General features: G+C 43.5%; 1 protein-coding gene across 4 annotated transcripts in view; it reads left to right on the forward strand.

The window, feature by feature from the left end:
* The first annotated feature begins 9,511 nt into the window (after window positions 1-9,511).
* WWP1 (WW domain containing E3 ubiquitin protein ligase 1) overlaps window positions 9,512-21,541 on the forward strand; it is a 123,233-nt gene continuing 111,203 nt past the window's right edge. For 3 of the 4 annotated variants that reach the window (XM_061602494.1, XM_061602485.1, XM_061602513.1), the window contains exon 1: window positions 9,512-9,949. The gene's annotated coding sequence lies outside the window, so the exon portion shown is untranslated. Of the gene's footprint in view, window positions 9,950-9,975; window positions 10,070-21,541 lie in introns of those variants that run through there. The other variant, XM_061602505.1, reaches the window with a different exon arrangement.

Genomic DNA, 21,541 nt, shown 5'->3' on the forward strand with positions numbered 1-21,541 from the left:
TAATCTCACCCCATTAAGCATCAGGTCTGTAATACCCAGCCTCCCTTTGTCTCCCACAAGCAACAGGATTCAGGATCGTCAGGATTCAGCTTCAGCCTGTTCTCTCCCATCCATTCACTTACGGATTCCAGGCACTTGGACATGGTATCTACAGCCAACTCTGGTGAGGACTTAAATGAGAGATAGAGCTGAGTGTTATCCGCATATTGGTGACACTTCAGCCCAAAACTCCTGATGATGGCCCCCAGCGGTTTCACATAGATGTTAAACAGCATGGGAGAGAGGATAGAGCCCTGTGGTACTCCACAATTAAGAGACCAAGGGTCTGAAACCTCACCTCCCAAAGCTACCCTCTGGTGCCTATTTGAGAGATAGGAATGGAACCACTGTAAAACAGTGCCCCCCATTTCCAATCCCTCAAGGCGATCCAAAAGGATACCGTGGTCAACGGTATCGAAAGCCGCTGAGAGATCTAGGAGGACGAGGAAGGTATACTTCCCCCTATCCAGCGCCCTCCTCATATCATCCACCAGAGCGACCAAGGCTGTTTCAGTTCCATGCCCAGTCCTGAAACCCGATTGGAATGGATCTAAATAATCCGTTTCCTCCAAGTGTGTCTGTAACTGTTTGGCCACCACTCGCTCAATCACCTTGCCCAAGAATGGTAAGTTAGATACTGGGCGGAAGTTATTCAGTTCTCGGGGATCCAAGGAGGGTTTTTTTAAGATGGGCTTTATCACCGCTTCCCTGAGGGCTAATGGCACTGCACCCTCTTTCAAGCATGCATTTACCATTGCCTTGATCCCTTCGCTCAGTCTCTCCTTGCAGCTCATAACAAGCCACGAAGGGCAAGGATCAAACAGACAGGTGGTTGGCTTCACGGTACCGAGCACCTTGTCCACTTCCTCAGAGAGAAGAGGCTGAAACCGATCCCACTGGACCGGAGTGCAACTGGCCGACCCTGGCCCACTACCTGTATCCACGGCGAGCGGAATCGTGCTCTTCAGGCACTCGACTTTATCAGCAAAGTGTTTAGCAAAATTATCACAGGAGATTTTCGATTGCTCCATGGGTTCCTGAGCAACTGGACTGACCAGGCTTCGGACCACTTGGAACAATCTCCTGGGACAACACTCTGCTGACGCAATAGAGGCAGCAAAGAACTCCCTCTTTGTTGTCTTTATTGCCACTTGGTAGGCAGTTATTGCTGCTCTAACCAGTGTCCGATCGTCTTCAGTGCGAGATTTCCGCCACCGGCGCTCAAGTCGTCTCACCTCCTGCCTCAGACCCCGCAACCGTGGTGTATACCAGGGCGCTGTCTGAGTTCTATTCAGGGGGAGAGGACGTTTTGGGGCCACCCGATCCAAAGCCCCAGTGATCTCCCGATTCCACTTCATCACCAGGGCTTCGACCGGGCAACCTTCAGTCAGCTCCAAATCACCCAGTGCATTCAGGAATCCCTGAGGTTCCATCAGGCGTCTGGGGCGGACCATCTTAATAGGTCCTTGTCCCCTACGGAGGGTGTGTGGCATCGAGAGGTCTATATTCACCAGGTCTGACCATGACACAGGGTTAGAAGAAACAACCCTCCCTTTCAGAACACTTCCCTCCCCTCCCGAGACAAACACAAGGTCAATAGCATGACCGGCTACATGGGTGGGCCCTGTATTACTGAGGTGCAGATCCCAAGAAGTCATGGTTTCAATGAAATCCCGAGGGGCTCCCATGAGGATAGACTCGGCGTGTACGTTAAAATCCCCCACAACCAAAAGGTTGGGGGAATGTAACCGCACGTCCGAGACCACCTCAAGCACCTCGGTCAGGGAGTCTGCTGTGCAGCGGGGTGGGCGGTACACAAGCAGAATCCCTAAACTGCCCGTTGGGCCCAACCTCCAGTACATGCAATCAACAAACTTGGTCTCATGGAGAGGAGGTCTGGCGAAAACCAGAGATCCCCGATAGATGACTGCCACACCCCCTCCCCGCCTACCAATCCTCGGCTGCTGTGCGTACTGGAAACCCGCTGGACACATGGCCTCAAGTATTGGAGCTGAGGCCTCATCCAGCCAGGTCTCCGTAATACAAGCCAGGTCTGCGTTCTCATCCAAGATCATGTCATGGATGAGTGCTGTTTTTTGTACCACAGACCTGGCGTTACACAACAGCAGTCAAAGGTTGGATGGAGTTCTGCATCCCCCAGTTATCTTCTGGTCGTGAACAGAAGTATTTTTTAAAATTGTTCTTTTCAATTTACTCTTGAATGCACATCACACCTAGGGCAGATCCACACCATTCATTTAAAGCACATTCAACACCCATTTGAAGCACATGAATCCCACCACAGAATCATGGGAACTGCAGTTTGTTAAGAGTGGTGAGAACTATAACTGTGAGGGGGAAATGACACTTCCCAGAATTCTTTAGGGGAAGTCATGCGCTTTAAATGCGAGTTGGATGTGCTTTACACGTATTGTGTGAATCCACTTAATAAATTTTGCCTGCATGTAAATTGTTTTAATTAATTTTTCAGAATGGAAATGAGCTATAAACTGTAGTGGGTGACCATGGGCTACTCACCATCTCTCAGCCTATCTGCCCCTCAGGATGAAAACAATGGAGAACCATGACTACCCCAAGGCATACTTAAAATGTAAAGGAAGTATTGTACAACCATAATATGAAATCGGATACTTATAGGGACACAGCATGACAAAACTGGGTGGAAGTAATGAGTGGGGTACCACAGGGCTTGGTCTTGGGCCCAGTGCTCTTCAATATTTTTATTAACTACTTGGATGAGGAGGTACAGAGCATGCTTATCAAATCTGCAGATGATACAAAATTGGGAGGCATAGCTAATACCGTGGAAGACAGAAAGAAAATTCAAAGGGACCTTGATAGGCTGGAGCATGGGGCTGAAAACAACAGAATGAAATTCAACAGGGATAAATGCAAAGTTATATACTTAGGAAAAAGAAATCAAATGCACAGTTATAAGATGGGGGATACTTGGCTCAGCAGTACGACATGCAAGAAGGATCTTGGAATTGTCATTGATCACAAGCTGAATATGAGCCAACAGTGTGATGTGGCTGCAAAAAAGGCAAATGCTATATCAGGCTGCATTAACAGAAGTATAGTTTCCCAATCACGTGAAGTATTAGTTCCCCTCTATTCAGCACTGGTTAGGCCTCATCTTGAGTGCTGCATCCAGTTCTGGTCTCTACACTTCAAGAAGGATGCAGACAAACTGGAACAGGTTCAGAGGAGGGCAACAAGGATGATCAGGGGACTGGAAACAAAGCCCTATGAGGAGAGACTGAAGGAACTGGACATGTTTAACCTGGAGAAGAGAAGACTGAGGGGAGATATGATAGCACTCTTCAAGTACTTGAAAGGTTGCCACACAGAGGAGGGCTGGGATCTCTTCTCGATGGTCCCAGAGTGCAGGACACAGAATAATGGGCTCAAGTTGCAAGAAGCCAGATCTCGACTGGACATCAGGAAAAGCTTCCTAACTGTTAGAGCCATACGACAATGGAACCAATTACTAGAGGTAGTGGGCTCTCCAACACTGGAGGCATTCAAGAGGCAGCTGGACAGCCATCTGTAGGGAATGCTTTGATTTGGATTCCTGCATTGAGCAGGGGGTTGGACTTGATAGCCTTATAGGCCCCTTCCAACTCTACTATTCTATGATTCTATGAAAATATTTATATAAGAATGACTATCAAATATGTTTATTATTTATACAACCTGTAAAAATATTTATAGCGCAATCCTATGTTTGTTTACTCAGAAGCAAGTCCCAATGTATTCAATGGGGCTTACTCAACCAGGGAAAACTGTACCCTGAAGTGATAAGGAACTTGTTCTTTTAACAGGTCTTTTAAGTTGAGACCTTATCCCAGTCTGCGTCTGTGTTGGAATTGCTTTTTAATATGTTTTTAAACCTTTTCTTAAAAAAATGTTTTTAAAGATGTTTTGTTTTAATATATTTTAAAGTCTGTTTTTATGATTTTTAAAGTGTTTTCAGTGCTTTTGTTTGCCGCCCTGGGCTCCTACTGGGAGGAAGGGCGGGATATAAATCAAATAATAAATAAATAAAAATAAATAAATAAAATTCATTCATTTTTTTAAAAAAATCAGTATTAGTTTCCTACATAATAAAAACTGTGATAAACCCTGCCTAATTTCTTTAAAAATAGGGTTGGAGGGAGAGAGAAATATTTACAACACAAACACAAGTCTGCACTATGTTTACTCACAAGTCCCATTAATTTACAGCATAATCCTAACCATGCCTACTCAAAAGTAAGTCCTAATGGAGTTCAATGGGGTTTACTCCAGGTACATGCTTTACTCCCAGAAAAGCAGATATTGGATTAAATACTTGCATATTTCATAGCCCAGGGTCTGACTCTTGGACAGAAGAGGAAAAAAAAGTTAAGCCATATTACTTACGCAAACTGCAAAAATCTTAAAGCCACCATTTTCTGACGTTCAGCCTAGGCATGCCTGGATCAGCAAGTCACAATCTGGCTTCATTGGCTACAATCCTGAAAGGGCGGGGTTACAGCCAGAGCTTTGAAAAGTTACTTTTTAAACTACAACTCCCATCAGCCCCAGGCAGCATGGCCACTGGATTGGGCTGATGGGAGTTGTAGCTAGAGCAAGGATCTGTAAAAAAAAAGTTTTTGTGCCTAGGAATTACCACCAAAAACTGGGGAAAGATGTGAGAAATCTTTTTTTTAAAAGCAACATTTTTAGCCTTAAATGCCTAGACTCTAGTTTCCAACACTATGGAGTATTTATTGATTGATCAAGATAATTTATATCCTGCCCTTTTGCTGTTAAAAACACAGCTCAGCACAGCTTACAAATATAATAAAAACAATAAAAATACACAATCAATATAAAAACATAATAAAAACACAAAATAGCAACAGACATAAAGTAAGTCAGGGCAGCAGCACGGTTAACCATATACGATATATTTCAAAGATGTGGTGGGTGGAGAAAAACAAGAAGCCAAAATGTTAGGAAAAGGAGTCTTTCACACCACATGCTCAGTTCTAAATACTGTTGCAGCAAGCTTTACAAGTTCCTCCAGTATTCCACTGGTGCAGGCACTCAGACATTCAAAGTATCTGTATGTTTCTTAGGTTTTATAAAAGCAGAGCTTTGCTTAACTCAAAATTTCTTCTCCCTTTGATCAACCACATCTACACAGGTTCCACCTCCATACTCAAAATGAATCTGGGCCTGGAAGTGTGCAACAACCCCACACATACCTTGCTAATTAGATTACCAATGCCAGGATGTCTGTCTTATCGACTACTCTCCTGCTCCCCCCCCCCCGGGCATCATGAAAGACCCAGTCCTGGGCTCAGAAAGAAAATAAATATCTGGTCCTCTTCAAAGTATTGATAAGCCTCTTGTTTTAATTGAAATAATAATTATAAATTCTTGTTCTTATCACTAATGGGAGTTAATTATCTTGCATATGCTGCTGTTGCTTCTATGGCTGTAATGGAGTGAGGTTAAAGATAAGTGAAATGCAAATAGGAAAAAACAACACAAAAGGCAGTAACACTTTCCTAAATGTAATACCATACCAACCACAACAAGATTCCTATGAGTAAGGCAGAAAACTAAGCATCTCACAACCAAAAATATGATAAATGAAGAAATATTTATATAAAAGCATGACTATCAAATATATTTATTATTTACACAAACTGTAAAGATATTTATAGTGCAATCCTAGGCTTATTTATTCAGAAGCAAGTCCCAGCGTATTCAGTGGGGCTTACTCAAACAGGGACAGAAATGCAACTTCAAGTGATAAGCAACTTCATTCACACAACCCAAAATTCAGAATCATGCCACTTTACGCTGTTTTGCAACTGTTTATACTTGTTTTTATGGTCATTGGATTTTAAATGGCTTTATTTCTTGTTGTGAGCTGCCTTGGTTTCCAACCCTACCTCACAGGGGTGTTGGAAAGACTCCATACACGCACACGCACACGCACACACTGCAGATGTATAAATACATACAGTCCATATAATAGTTTATTGTCAAACCAGTTGGTCATTGCAGAAAAATCAGTATTAGTTTTAAAAAAATCAGTATTACTTTCCTACAGAATAAAAACTGTAATACCTAAGTAAGCCCTGCCTACTTGCTTTAAAATAGGACTGGAGGGCACAAACACAATTCTTTTTTACATTCACCCCAAAGTCCCATTGATTTTCAGCACATTCATAACCATGTCTACTGAAAAGTAAGTCCTATTGAATTCAATGGGATTTACTCTGGGCATATGGGATTAGCATTGCTTTTACAAAAAGCAAGCATTGGGAAGGTTTTCAAAACACTGCCCAAGATCTGACTCCTGCACACAAGAGGAAAAAAACCTGAAATATATATACTTACCCAATTTATGAGATTTTCAGATAAATAGGGGGTGAAACCACCATTTTGTTTTCTAGACACTGCCTAAGGTCAATGAAACTGAAACACAATCCCTGATTGGCTGCAATCCTGAATGGGCGGGGTTAAAGCTACGAAGTGCTATACAGTACTGTTTAAAGAAAGATTTAACAGTCGGGGGGGGGGCGGCTGACGTTTTTATGTATATCTCGAGAACCGGACCACCTAGAAACTTATTTTTTTTTTTAAATTAAAGCTGAGAATCCGGGCCACCTAAAGGGCTAGCCGGGCACCGGGTGGCATGCATAGAATCCGGGTAAAACCCGGCTAACCGGGCAATATGGCAACCCTAGGTGTGCGTCATGAAAAAATGACGCAAAAATGGCACGCGACGAGCAAAAACCACCGTAAAAGCGGAACAAGCGCTGTAGGAGCGGGGCCTTTCTGCAGTTGACAACCGCTGTATTAGCAGAACGCTGTAACATGAAGCGCTGTAAAGTGGGGCCCTACTGTATACCCCACTTGTGCTACAAAACCTTTTGACATACAAGACAGTTGCTAGGCTTGGTCATATGGTTACAACAGCTCTATATTTTGGGACAATAGTAATTTTCAAAGTTAAAAAAAAAGCAAGGGAAGAAGACTGAAGTAGAACTTACAGCCTAGAAGATTGTAGAATATGGTGAGACTGTCTCTTTAAAAGTAGTTATACCACTCCAATAGAGGGCCTACTTCCTTTAGCTGGGGAGGGAGTGTTGGAGCTGGGAGGGGAGAGCTTGTAGCAGGAGCCATTTTGGGTCTGTGCTGAACATAATAAAGAATATAGGCCTACAACTTCATGAGAGTCATCATTTGAGAGCAACCCAAAGCATATGACAGAAACTTCATTGGGTTTCTAGTATTGAAGCAGAAATGCACTGAAAACAGAGCAGAAAATAAGAGGTAGCTTGCTCTGAGCCTTTTCATAGACATTACTGGGGCCTGGGAATAGTAGGGCCTGTTATACTGCTATGTTTTGCAATCCTGCACAAGCCATATAATTTGACAAGGGCTGTGCAGGGTCAGGGGAAAGCAACTGGGCAATTTGCCCCAGGCCCACACAAAACCAGAGGACCCCTACCTCAGTTACTGTGCATATGATAGCCCCCTGCCACATAGCTTGCCAGAATTCTTGGTAGCTTCAAAATTTTCATAAACATAGGAATGGTGTATTAGAGTGTAAGATGACATTGATCTCACCATGTGATTGTGACATAATGGGACCTTTCCCTGGCCATGATGAAGTAAACATTTTACATAGTTGTGTGTGAAACAGAATAAATGTTATTTTGAGACATAAGCTGACTGTTAAATGTATTCCTGGGAGACTGGAAAGGAGGGACATACTTATTAGGTAGATCTGCAGTCCAACTTTAAGGGAATCTAAACCAACCATGGTAAGGTAAAATCTTTATGTCTGGGAAGCAACAGAGATAAGATTGGTCAGGCAGGCTTGTGATGGCCCAGGCCAAGTAGCCCCAGTTACAAAGTTTGTGGTAAAGAGAAGGAATGGGGAAGGCTTTAAAGAGGGTTCTGTGGCAGAGCAGGTAGCCTGTTCTTGTAACATAGAACACTCCAGGCCCACGGGGAAACAGTTTAAGTGGCGAGTGAGTGAATGAACACCACTTAAGGTTTCCAGGCAAGGTGACACTGGAGAATAATTTTCTGTGGCAGTTACTCCAGGTAAAGGTGTAGGTGTGGTGTTAGGCCTGTAAGCCTGAGCCCCAGGAAACAGACAATAGCTCTGGTAGAAGGGCTTTGGAATTTGGAGAAGGTACCCAGCAGACGCACATCCTGATCCCTATTCCCTTATCCCTATGTAGGAAAAAATGAAGCAGACCTACCATTCTGCTTGTGATCCCAGGGCAAGGAGCTAGAGGCAAAAATTCTCACATGTAGTCAGTGCATGAATTAATTATTGAATGTGGCCCCCAGCTTTGTACACACCTTAATGGGTTCTTGTAGGGGGCAGAAGCAGGACCCCCAACATCACATCCGCATCAGGCCCCATAAACCATCTGGGTGGCCCTGCAAAGCTGACCATGAGAAGGGGGGCACCAAAGGCAAGATGCTACTTATCCTAGGGCTGGCCTTGCATGTGAACACAACCAGTGAGTGTATACTTGGTGACAGAAGTGGGCTGTACTTTGTAAAAGTGCTTGACCCTACTATTACGCAGAGTTAGGTGGCAGATCATGGGACCAGAGGAGCGGTGGTGATATATTGGAGAGCTGTATGTGCCACACAGTGTCCCCTAAGCCAGACTGTTGCTCACAGGTGTGGTGGGAGTCTGTCCCTTTACCAGAGCTCAAGTAAGATTCAGTTGCTAACTCTGTCAGCTCCTGCCTTAGGCAGCAAAATGTCTTACACCAGCTTTGTGTACATTCTAAATTCAACTGGACACATGCCTTGGTGGAGGTGCACAAACTTAAGTGCTCTATAAATTTAAAATATGTTTTGCTTTCCTGCAACAAACAAGGAAACAAACCCTAGCCAAATGGTCAGACTGGGGAAAAGAAATGTGGGTCAGATTAGTTTACAACTAGATAATCGTCCACACTCCTCCTCTAGTTAATTGTTACTTTACAAACCAATTCTATGCATTCTATTCACAAGCACTCCCTACGTGTGTTCATTGGGGCTCACTTCCAAGTAAGTGAATATAGGAATGCTGCCTTCGATGATCTTTCAGCTGTGCCTAATCGGCTGACAAGGCAAAAGCTTACTCAGGTTACTAGTGCAGAGGCTCGTTTAACAGGCCAACCCATCCTGTTACAGTTGAGCCAAGTAGCGCTCTCTCTCTCTCACACACAGTATGCATTAATAATTTTTAAAAATCCAGTAATGCCCCCTTGGGCAACTCTAAAAAAATCAACACCCCAACATTTCCCGTTAACTCATTATAACGCTTCCTTCCTCTCGTTTTCTTTCGACTTGGTTCAGTCCGGGCTCTGTGTTTAAAGCTACTCAGACATTCCACCCCTTAGTTTTCCGAGCTAATGGTTCAGCCCGGGACCTCCGTTCCGGCGGAGAGCAGTAAATCAAACGGCTGCTCTTTGCTCTGACAAGTTCCATCTCCTCGGTTCCTTCTATATGCCAATCGAGCGAGGGCGCGCGCATCTCAGCGCCCCCTCTCTCTCAGCGCCCCGCCCCCTCCTTTCCCTGCTTCGGTCGCGTTTGGGTAGTCTCGCGCCGGATCCTCCTCTTCCTCTACGTCGGTTAGTGCGCGCGCCGCTAGTGGCAGGCGGGAGGCGGAGTGCTTTCTCTCTCTGTCTCTCTTCTGTGAGGAGAGCCTCCAATGCCTCTGCTGTGAGATGGCATCATTTTGTTGCGCTGTGGCGGCGGCGTTGGCACTAGAGGCAGCGGCGTTTGGGAGCGGTGCCGAGGGCTGAAGGGACGACCCTGCGCCACAGCAAGGGGGCGGCGGCAGCCCTACCACAACCACCACCAAGCAGCTGGGCTCGGAGCCACGGTAAGAGAGACAGGAAAACAGCCAGCCTTTGACAAATAAACAGGCTGCGTAGCCAACGCCAGCAATCCCGATCCGTTCCTGGCGATGGCCTGACTAAGACTCTGGAGGAGAAGGAAAACGGTGTGTGTGGGAAGCACGTTTTGGGTGCTAGGTGGGAGAAGGGCTGTTTGTTTCCGTATTTGACCCGTCCCGTTTGAACGGATGAGAGAAAGAGGCATGGTTTGCCCCTCGCTTTTTGCCCTTCCCTGCCGCCCTACTGGTTTAGGGGGAACCTGGAGGGCGAAGGGTGCCTGCCTGCCTCTCCTTTTAAGCCCCTTTGCGCTCTTACCCTGGTGTCACCTTGTTTATTCATTTCAGGGATCTTTAACTGACGGGAGGGGCGGGAGAAAGGCAGGCCGTAGGAGATGGGCCAGCGTGAGCCTTGAACCGTGTTAGCAGCGTTGAGTGAATTGGCGGCCCTCCCCTGTCTCTTGATCCAAAGGGGAGGAGGAGATTAGCTACATTTTGATTTCTGTTCACCTTCGTTCTGCCAAAGGGAATGGGAAGGAAGAGGCACTCTCACTTTGAGATGACCTACTGTGACTCTGCAGCCTGTTATCCCGATCCCTTCTTTATCTTAACACCTTCCCTCTTGCCCAAAACACAGCACAAGATTGCTTTTCTCTAATTCTGTCTGCAAAGGGGATAGAAGGCCTGTGAGGGGTGATCATACCTTACCAGAATGCTTCTTTCTTTCACCACATATCTGAAATATCTGATTTGTAAGTGGATTCTATGCATGTTTAGTTGAATGTTAAGTCCTACTGAGTCTGATTGGACTTGTTTCTAAGCAAATGTAAAATATGATGTAGCCTTAAAGAATGTTAATAATGAAAAGGCATGCTAGAAAGACTGTGTTATGCAGTAGGTGGGTAATGGGGTTCTTCTGAAACTTGATCAGAAAGGCCTGCGTAATAGAGACAGTAGTTCAGTGTTGAAGTAAACTGTAATGTGACAGTGCCTGTTCTTTCAAGTATTGCGGAGCTGAGGTTCTCCCAAAACATTGGCAACTCTACAATTAATATTCAAGTACTTTGTGTTTGTGAATCTCTTTGGTTGAATATGCGCTGCTGGGAATTTGATTAAGTTTCTACTAGTATGAATGGAATATATTATATCTTGTATTTCTATCATGGAACCCAAGGTACATAGGGTTTCTAGGGGATCTCCCAGGCACTGACCAGATCCAGACATGTTTTTAGCTTTAGCACAGTTGATGCTGTATGTGCCTTAAACCATGGCTTGAAACCTAAGCACATGTTCAAATGTGTCTTTTTTGATGTGCCAGGTGTTCTATAACAGTAGCCATCACCCATTTCAGATTCAGCACCTATATTTAACCCCAACCTGCAACATGGAATTGTTGCTTAATGTTTTGATTTTGTAGGCCACATTTGCACATCACACTAAACCATGGTTTAGCACAGCCTTTCCCAACTAGTGGGCCACCAGATGTTGTTGGACCACAATTCCCAACTTTCCTGACCATTGACAATGCTGGCTGAGGCTGATGGGAGTTGTGGTCCAACAACATCTGGAGGCCCACTAGTTGGGAAAGGCTTGTTTAGCACAATATGTATGAGCCACAGTGAGCCTCAGGCTTGAGTGCTCCCCTCTTTTCCTTTCACATGGCTATGAACGCTTTGGAAGATTTTATTTTGTCTTCTCTTAAACATAGCTTATCATTTTGCCTGAAGTGAAGATAATAGTTTAATGCTAACTGGTCAGTTTAAATAAGACAGCTTCAGAAACCACAAGTTGGTTTGTTTGGAATTCCCAAAGTCTTCCCATCTGTTTGGAAAGACAAAAGGGGAAGGAGAAGAATGCGAGCCAGAGGCTTGCTTCTCATGTCATGCTTAAACCATGGTACTGGTGATGCACAGAGTTAGAGACAAAAGTGTTCCAGATTGACTAATCTGGAATAAAGATTGCTTGGTTTCAATTTTCCCCAAGGTTATTCAGATTAAAGTCCCCATTCCTATTCAGGTGTACTCAGAAGTAAGTTCAACTGGCTTTGATGGGTTTATCTGTAATTATACAGAGGATTTAAAAAAATACAAAAAATGAATATAGCTATGGTTGTCGAAAGTAAATGTAAGTAATTCCTTTCTGATTTTAGTATGCCTTCAATCTACTAATGCACATATTTGGCGGAAGCCTACTAATTTGTTCAGACAACTGGAGAAAAAACTTATGCTCCCTGAATGAATGAATGAATGAATCTTTATTTTTACCCCGTCCTTTTTCCAAAGCTGGAACTCAGGGCAGCTTACAGATAAAAACTACATATGGATAAAAGCATACAAAAATATACAATTAAAATACAATTAAACTATTCACGACATTAAAACCATGAAGCATACACCTAAAATACAATTTTTTTTTTGAAATAATACAGGTAATACCACTGGACAGTACAACCAACGTTATAGAGTCCTATCTTAAATACCTTCTATACTAAAAGCCTGTTGGAATAAAAAAGTCTTTGTCTGCTGATGAAAGGATAGCAAGGAAGGGGCCATTCGTACCTCGCTAGGAAGGGAGTTCCAGAACCTAGGGGCAGCCACCGAAAAGGCCCTATCTCATGTTCCCACCAAACGCACTTGCGAAGGTGTTGGGACTGAGAGAAGGGCCTCCCCTGAAGGTCTCAGGGCCCGGGCAGGCTCATATAGGGAGATACGGTCTGAGAAATAGCCTGGACCTAAGCCGTGTAGGGCTTTATAGGTCAAAAACAGCACTTTGAATTGTGCCCGGAAACAAACTGGCAGCCAATGGAGCTGTTGTGACAAGGGAGTCGTATGGTCCCTATAACCAGCCCCAGTTAGCACTCTGGCTGCAGCTCTTTGTACCAGTTTAAGTTTCTGAACAGTCTTCAAAGGCAGTCCCATGTAGAGCGTGTTACAGTAATCTAAACAGGATGTAACTAAGGCATGCATCACCATAGTCAAATCAGGCGTCTCCAGGAACGGGCGCAGCTGGCGCACCAGACTTAACTTCTGGCAAAAGCACTTGTGGCCACTGCAGAGACCTGGGCCTCCAAGTTCAGAGCTGAGTCCAGGAGCACACCCAAACTGCGAACCTGTGTCTTCAATTTATTTTTCTCAGATAAAATACTGCCCTTCCACTTGTTTTGATACTACATGGAAACAGGAGGAAAACACTTTTAAAAACCAGGAAAAATTGGGAGGAAACAAACTAGAAGGAAGAAACTGTTGCAGTGGATAGATGGGTCAGAGATTACCGGTCTTGGTTAAGGACAGAAACTGTTTCGGTGAATAACTTGTACTGGGCAGTGGACAAGGGAGAACACAACCCTCTTGGTTCTCCTGGACCTCTCAGCAGTTTTTGGTATCATTGACCATTATATCCTTTTGGACTATGTGTCTGGGATGGGACTTGGGGGCACTGTATTTTAGTAGCTGTGCTCCTGCCTGGGTGGTCCAGTTCAGAAGGTGTTGCTGGTGGACTCCTACCTATTGGCCTTTGGGATGTCTCAAGGTTCCATTTTATCTCCCTATACTTTTTAATGCCTACATAAAACTGCTGGTGAAGTCACGCAGTTCCACATCTCCTTTCCAAGTTCTTATCTCAAGGAGGCAGTGGAAACTCTGAACAGAATGTGGAGGCAGTACAGTAGAGCCCTGCTTTTTGGTGGCCCGCTTTTCGGCGTTGCGCTAATATGGCAGTTTTCAATTAGAGTAAGGCCCCACTCATATGGCGCTTGTTCCGCTTTTACGGCATTTTTTGGGCATCTGGCACCCTTTTATTGATGGAGTTCCGCTTTTCAGCGGGTTTTGCTTTTAGGCGGAGGTCTGGAACGTATCCCGCTGTATGAGTGGGGCCCTACTGTATTGGGGTAGATGAGGGTAAACAAGTCCTGTAGGTTGGGAAAACTATATTCTGATTGGGACTGTATTCCTCCTAAAGGGCCAAGTGCACATTTTGGGAGTGCTGCTGGACTCCGTGCTATCTGTGGAGGCGCAGCTGACATTGGTGACCAGAAGTGCTTTTAACCAGTTTTGGCTAGTTTGCCTTATCCAGAGAAGGCAAATCTTGCCTCAGTGACACCCAGGTTGGATTTACTATAATGCACTCTGCATGGAGCTGCCCTTAAAGATGATACAGAAGTTTCAATTACTGCAGAATGTGGTAGCAAGAACACTTTTAGTAGCCAAGAATTCTGATATTATTAAACTATTTAACATCAGTTACACTGGCTGTTTGTTCACTTCTGGGCCCAATTTAAAGTGCTGGTGTTGACTTTTAAAACATTAAGCACTTTGCACCCAGGCTGTCAGAAGGACTGTCTACATTGTACCTATTAGAAACAAGACTGGTATTCAAGGCCCTGTTCTGTGGTCCACTGGTGAAAGTGGTTAGGTTGGTGAGTACCAACCCCATATGTCTGGAATGCCCTCCCTGAGGAAATGTATATGGCTCTATCTCTGTTGTTTTTTAGGATAAACCTATACTTTTTATTCTGGTCTGCATTTGATGATTTTATTGTTTTGTCTGCTGCTGTTATTTTCATGTTATTAATTGGCTTTACTGCTACTTTAGACTTTGACATTTTAATGTAACTCCTCGGGAAGGTATACATTCCACAAAATGGGATAGAAATCCATTTAATAATAATTACAGGAAATCTTTGCTGTTGCTTTCCTCATGTCTGAGTAACAAGCTATATAGCTGTCACAATATTTTTTTCCACATGACTATTAAAGGTAAAGGGGTTCCCTTGTCTTTCTTAAAGAAATAAAGTAAGACCTAAAAATAAAAAATGGTAGCGATATAATTACTGCAACCCACATTAAATCGGGGTGCAACCCACTTTTGGGTCACAACATAAGAAAGTGAAGAACAACATTCTGTAGCAGAGATGAGGAACTGGATCAGGCCAGTGGGCCAGATGCTTATCTCCCCTACCCCCCGCAGGCCAAATTCAACAAATGGGGAGGGCCGTGCACCTGCCAGCCACCTGTTTTCACAATGACTTCAGGTGACATGGTGTTTTGAAGCCCTGAGAATCAGATGATTGTCAGGATTTCAATACACAGTGCAGGACTTCTTGCTTTGCTTGTCAGCTCTTCAGAAGCCAGGTGTGCAGTTGAACAGCAGTGCTTCAGAAGCCCCTTTTGGCCCAGCTGCCTTTTTATCTGCCCATATCAGGTGATTGGCAGGTGCTTGTGGCTTGGCTGAAATAGCCAGGAGGGCCAAACCGAGAGACCTAGCCTCATTAAGCCTGTGGTCCAGAGGGTTCCTGCCCCTGTTCTACAATGCATACAACTGATTTATTATTTCTGTTGGGCATGGTCTAGCCAAAGTTAAGACTACAATCTTATGCATACTTTGGAGTAAGCCCCATTGAACATAATTTGACTTCCAAGTAAACATATGTAGGATCAGGTTGTAAGTCATATTGATTTAAATGAAAGAGATTATCTGAGGATGTGCTTAAGACTACTATTCAGATCAGTGGGATTTGCAGCCCCTTTCTTTGCCAAAAAACATACTTGGTGCTTAAGATGATCTCCAAATAAAAGGTGACCAAATGAATGGGTGGTTAAAGTGCTAATCTTCCTGTCAATTTCTGCTTGAGAATAGAGGAAGACCTAGAGTAGTGGGGGATGGGTGGGCATTTGGGTAGAGTAAGCTAGAGCAAGGGTAGGTAACTTCAGGCCCAGGGGTGAAATGTGTGCCTCCAGGTGTCTCTGGCAGGCCCTTGGGACTCTCCACAGGCACACCATCTCTCCCCGGACCACACTTCTCACGAGTGTTGTCTCACAGCATGCTTCATTGTTTTTGCCTGGCCAGAATGTCCTTCAGCTCTGATTTTTAAATATTTTTTTTATTAAAGAACAAATTTAACAAAATTAACAAGTAAAAAAAAACCCTGGGCATTACAATTCGTCCAGTATAATATAATTATTTACTTATTATTTGATTTATATCCCGCCCTTCCTCCCAGCAGCAGCCCAGGGTGGCAAACAAAAGCACTAAAAACACTTTAATACATCATAATGAAGGTTTTTAAAATACATTAAAACAAATCATCTTAAAAACATTTTTTTTAAAAAAGCTTTCAGAACATCTTTTTTTAAAAAAAGGTTAAAAACACACACACACGGACATATATAAAGAAGGTTTAAAAACATCTTAAAAAGCAATTCTAACACGGACACAGACTGGTTGAAATAGAAAGGCTCTAACAGTGTTGAGAGATGGCGCCTAATATTTAAGGGGAGAGAATTCCACAGGGTAGGTGCCACCACACTAAAGGTCCATTTCCTATGTTGTGCTGAATGGACTTCCTGATAAGATGGTAGCTGCAGGAGGCCCTGATTAAGACATAGGTCACAATATATTGTAATTTAATGTCCCAATATGATATATACCCCCCCCCCCAAAAAAAGCATTATTTCCCCTGCTTCCACCCCCTGGGAAATCACGGAACTGGCAATATTGCTGTTCAGATATGTAAAAAGGAAAATAAATTAATTTGTTTTTAATGTTTTTAATTGTTGTAAACTGCCCAGAGAGCTTCGGCTATGGGGCGGTATACAAATGCAATAAATAAATAAATAAATTCAGCCATATACGTTTTGCTGTAGCTCACAATGGTCCATGTAAGTCATGTTCTGAAGCATGTGTAATAAATTTCCATCATGTGGCAATAAAGTTCTCTGCCTTTTCCAGTCCATGGGAGAAACGGAGTGTGTGAGTGATTTTGTCCAGTAAACCAATGTTCCATTCATTTCTCAGCCAAGTAGAGATATTCAAGTCTTTTCGTTCTTTCTATCTTTGAACCATTGTCTGGCGTGCCGCCAGGAGTAAAAATGATACCAAGTCCTTAAATTTTATTTATTTATTTATTTATCGATTTATATCCCACCCTTCCTCCCAGCAGGAGCCCAGGGCAGCAAACAAAAACACTAAAAACACTTTAAACATAATAAAAACAGACTTTAAAATACATTAAAACAAAACATTTTTAAAAACATTTTTTTAAAAAAGCTTTCCAGACGTTTTTAAAAAAAGATTAAAAACATTGGTTTAAAAAAATAAATAAAAACATATTAAAAAGCAGTTCCAACACAGACACAGACTGGGATAAGGTCTCAACTTAAAAGGCTTGTTGAAAGAGGAAAGTCTTCAATAGGCACTGAAAAGATAACAGAGATGGCGATTTAATGTCCATATTCTGACCTTCATGTACAGATAATAAAAATAATTCAGAGATACACATAATATTCTCCCCTGTAATCTGGAGGGGTTCTCTGTGAGCCTCCCCCCAAAAGATCTGAATTCAGACACAGGTCCACCAGAGATGGAAGTATATGCCTCATTCTTGGCATCTTTTCTAGCAGGTAGAATTTGTTGTGGATGTAATTCGTGTCCTTCAGTTCTGAAAATGAGGCTTGCTTGCTTGGATGGAGGACAGAGAGATGTGTGTGAGTGTGTGTAGAAACTACCCTACTGTACAAGATGAAATTCATATTCACTGCTCTGCTCAGTTTTGCATGTGGCCCACAGAATGTTGCCCAGAAAGGAATGAAGCCCTTTGCCTGAAAAAGGCAGTTTAGATGCTAAATGAGTGCTTGTGAAATTGCTGGTTAGATGGATGGAGAAGTGGAAGCGGTGGGGAAAGGTGGAGGATTATGTGGTGGGTTCTGGGAGTTCATCATATAACACGGTGGATAAAAATCAGTGTTAGATATAATTTGATTTTAAAAGGCATTTACTAAGTATTTGTTTTAAAATAAGTTGGATAAAATGAAATCTGGCAGGTTAAAGCTCACAGTTATAACCCTTAAAACCAGTAGCGGCCAGCAGGGTGGGGCGGCATTGCTTACCTGGCTTCTGAACATGGAGGTTGCTGCTGGTGACTGAGAGGCGAAGGGTCGATGGATCAGGGAGATCAGTGTGGGCGGGGGGGGCAGGAGTGTTGGATTGTCTCTGCCACTGTATCTGCATTGCACTGATGTTCCTGCCACCTTGCCCCTCCCCTTCTCAGTTACTAGCAGTGACCTTTGTGTTGGGAAGCCAGGTAAGCAACACCGTCCCACTCCACTGCCTGCTACTGCTAACAATTGAATCAGTTACTGGCCTTGTTAACATGTAACCATGTACTATGTTGATGAGCCTCCATGAGTCTGAGTGAAATGTTGGGTTTATGTGTTCCCCATCCCTTCTAGTGCATCCAGGAACAGGACTTCTGTTGTGTTTAATTGTGGTTTCAAAGGCTTAGCATGTCATATAAAACAGGGATCAGGCTTAAAACAAACAATGGTTAGTTAAAAGCCCAGTTTTATAGAGCATGGTTTGAAGTATAAATATTTTTTGGTTATGTTTAATTATCTAAAAATTCTGGAGAGAAATCTTGGTTAAACATTTATGAAATTGCAGGATAATAGGTTAATCCTGACCCAAAGAAAATATTACTAGGCTATATGAAGGAATATACAGTATTTAGAAAGATGACTTAGATCTTGTGCTGAAGGTATTATTAGCAGCTGGAGCGTTGTATTCAATGTAGTGCTAAATAACTAGTTCCATTCGGTGCAAGAATTTGTTTGTGCAACAGAACTTCCCTCCTCTCCTCCCCGCGTACCCCCTAAATCTGTTTCAGGCGTTCCCCCATCCCTCCGGAGCATATTTGGGGAAGACATGGGTTGTGCATGGTGAGAGGAGGAGGGAAGTCCTGTTATGGTAGCCATAATCCTTGAGCTGATGGGACGAGTTGGTTGAATACTGCCCAATATCTGTATAGCAACTTACTGGAAAAATCTGCAAGTGCCATCAATCTTGGAATGACTCAAAAAACAACTGGTATATTGCTTTAAAGTTTTAAAGTTAAAATTATTTTTCAAGAAGTTATTTTGTAAACTAAACCAAAGAATTTGCTGAGAAATGGTCTTCACTTATATTTTGGAACAATAACTTTCAAGGTAATTTATAACCTAATGGTCACATTCACACATAATGCTAAACCATAAACCTTGGCTTGCTAAATCATACTGTGCGTGAGCTACCTTCTGGTGCACTTAGCCTGAGTGCTTCACTTCTCCCTTCATACAAGTGGGTAAACCATGAAGGGAATAGCTTAGTGTTATGCCTTAACCCGAGATTGTGGCTATTGTGCCCTAGGAAACTATGATTGCTAATTGACTTTAGGGTGGTATTCTACTAACTGGTCTAGTTAGCGCAAGGATTATCACTAGCACAATGGGACTTCCCCCCCAGTACCTACCCTCACCCTCCGTGGAGGGTTGGGGGGGGAATCCTTAGAACAGATTAAGGGGGTGTGCAGCAGTAGGAGAGGGAGGGAGAGTCCTGCTGTGTTAGCAATAATCCAGCAGTTGTGCAGTAATCCTTGTGCTGACACGACACTGATTTAGTGCTACTTTGAATACAACCATTAAACTATGTCTTGCATGCTTAACAATTGTGGTTTGTTACAATGAAACAAACCACAGTCCTGGGTTCAGATATAATACTGTGCTAAGCAATCCCTTTGATCCACTTGTGCAAAGAGAGGAGCTAAATGGGGAGTGCTTGGCCTGCATGTAGTTCATGCACAGTATATTTTAGTAGGCCAAGGTTTATGATATACAGTTACGTGCAAACATTATGAATGTATTTTTAATATTATAAACTATACAAGTATGTTTATATATTATGTTGGTAAAATGAATTTCAGCATTTTTATGTATAACTATCCTTTGGAGGTGCTATTTTGAAACTGTATATATATTTAACCCTGTAGGAGAAGCATCTGCGAATTCAGGAAGATCTCAGTATGAGGTTATTGTGCAATAATGCAGGTGGATACAGTGCCTTCTGCAATAAGCTGATTGTTCTAAATTGGTATTTTTCAAGTTGTCCAGATAATTTACAGTGCAATCCTATCCATGTCTACAAAGAAGTCAGTCCTATTGAATTCAGTGGGGCTTACTCCCAGGTAAGTGGAGCTAGGATTGCAATCTTAGTACTTTTGTTAGTAAAGGAAAGTTACTGGTGATTGTTAAATTATAGGCTGCTCAGGTTGGTCTGGACACTACCTTTCAGTATCTTGAAAAATCTAGGTGAAAAGACATAATTTTCACAGGAAACTCTTTTTGTCTCTAACAGCGCTGGTGCCTTGGGTGCCAGCCTGCCCCGAGCCCCCTGCTCCCAGCCCCCCTACTGATAGCAGGACTGTTCCACCTACCTCTTTTCTCTTTCTGCGAATGACCTATGCGCTGGGCGCACAGGTCGCTGCCATCAACCAAGATGGTGGCGGAGGCTTCTCTAAGGGACTGATACCCCTGCTGCCATCTTTGTTGATGCCACGCATGTATGCTACCCTACGTGTGCACACATGCCTGCTATCAGTCAAGATGGCAGTTGGGGCATCAGCCCCTTAGAGAAGCTTCTACTGCCATCTTAATTGATGGTAGCCACGCACACAACGTGCAGGGCATTCTCAGAAAGGGAGGAGAGGTAGGTGGAGTGTGCTGGTGCCATGGGCCCGCATGGTCTATGGAGGTGGGCTAGGAGCTCCGTCTCTATGATCTGTGGCAGGGTCAGGAGTCAACCCTGCTGAGAATTGTAGAAGGGGAGTGCTACCCCCACACCCTAAGGAGGGGCCCTTCAGGGGCCCCTCTGGCCCACAGGGGCCCATGGCCAGGGCCCGACCTGGCCTCCCTTTGGTGCTGGCCCTGGTCCCTAATTTAAAATGTTTTCCATATGAAAATGAAGTTCTGAAAGTCAGTTTGAAATATAATTTGGATGTGGCAACTAAAACGGATGGTTGTGGCTACTTGACAAATCTGGTTAGTGGATAAAATGTGTAAATAATGACTAATTTATTTATTTATTTATTTATTCTTGGATTTATTAGTCGCCCATCTGGCTGGTTACCCAGCCACTCTGGGCAACGTACAAAACAGAATAATACATTAGACATTAAGCATACCATAAACATTAAAATATTAAAACATACAGTAAAAGTTTCAACCCATCCCAAAAGCCTGCCTGAAGAGCCAGGCCTTTAAATTCCGGCGGAAGCTTATCATAGAAGGGGCATGTCAGAGATCATTTGGGAGGGAGTTCCATAGGGTGGGGGCCAATATTGAGAAAGCCCTCTCTCTGGTCCTCACCAGCCTAGCTGATTTAACCGGTGGGATCGAGAGAAGGTCTTGAGAGGCTGATCTTGTCGAGCGGTATCCCTGACGGTGCTGGAGGCGCTCCTTCAGATAAACTGGGCCCAAACCGTATAGGGTTTTAAAGGTCAAAACCAACACCTTGAATTGGGCCCGGTAAACAACTGGTAACCAATGTAACTCCTTCAAAACTGGAGTAATATGATCTTGTCGGCGGCTACCCGACAATGATACAATCACCTGATACTGTGGGATGCCCCTGGTTCAGTTCCATGCTTCAGTAATGTCTGTGAGAATACCCTCATGTACATGAATAGACTGCAAAATCCAGGACTGGCCAGTTACATATGTAATTAGGTTGAAAACCTCTACAACTGAAGAAACTAAGGAAGACAAAGACTGCAAAAAG

This window comes from Rhineura floridana, chromosome 1 (assembly GCF_030035675.1).
Source record: "Rhineura floridana isolate rRhiFlo1 chromosome 1, rRhiFlo1.hap2, whole genome shotgun sequence".
Taxonomy (NCBI): Eukaryota; Metazoa; Chordata; class Lepidosauria; order Squamata; family Rhineuridae; genus Rhineura; species Rhineura floridana.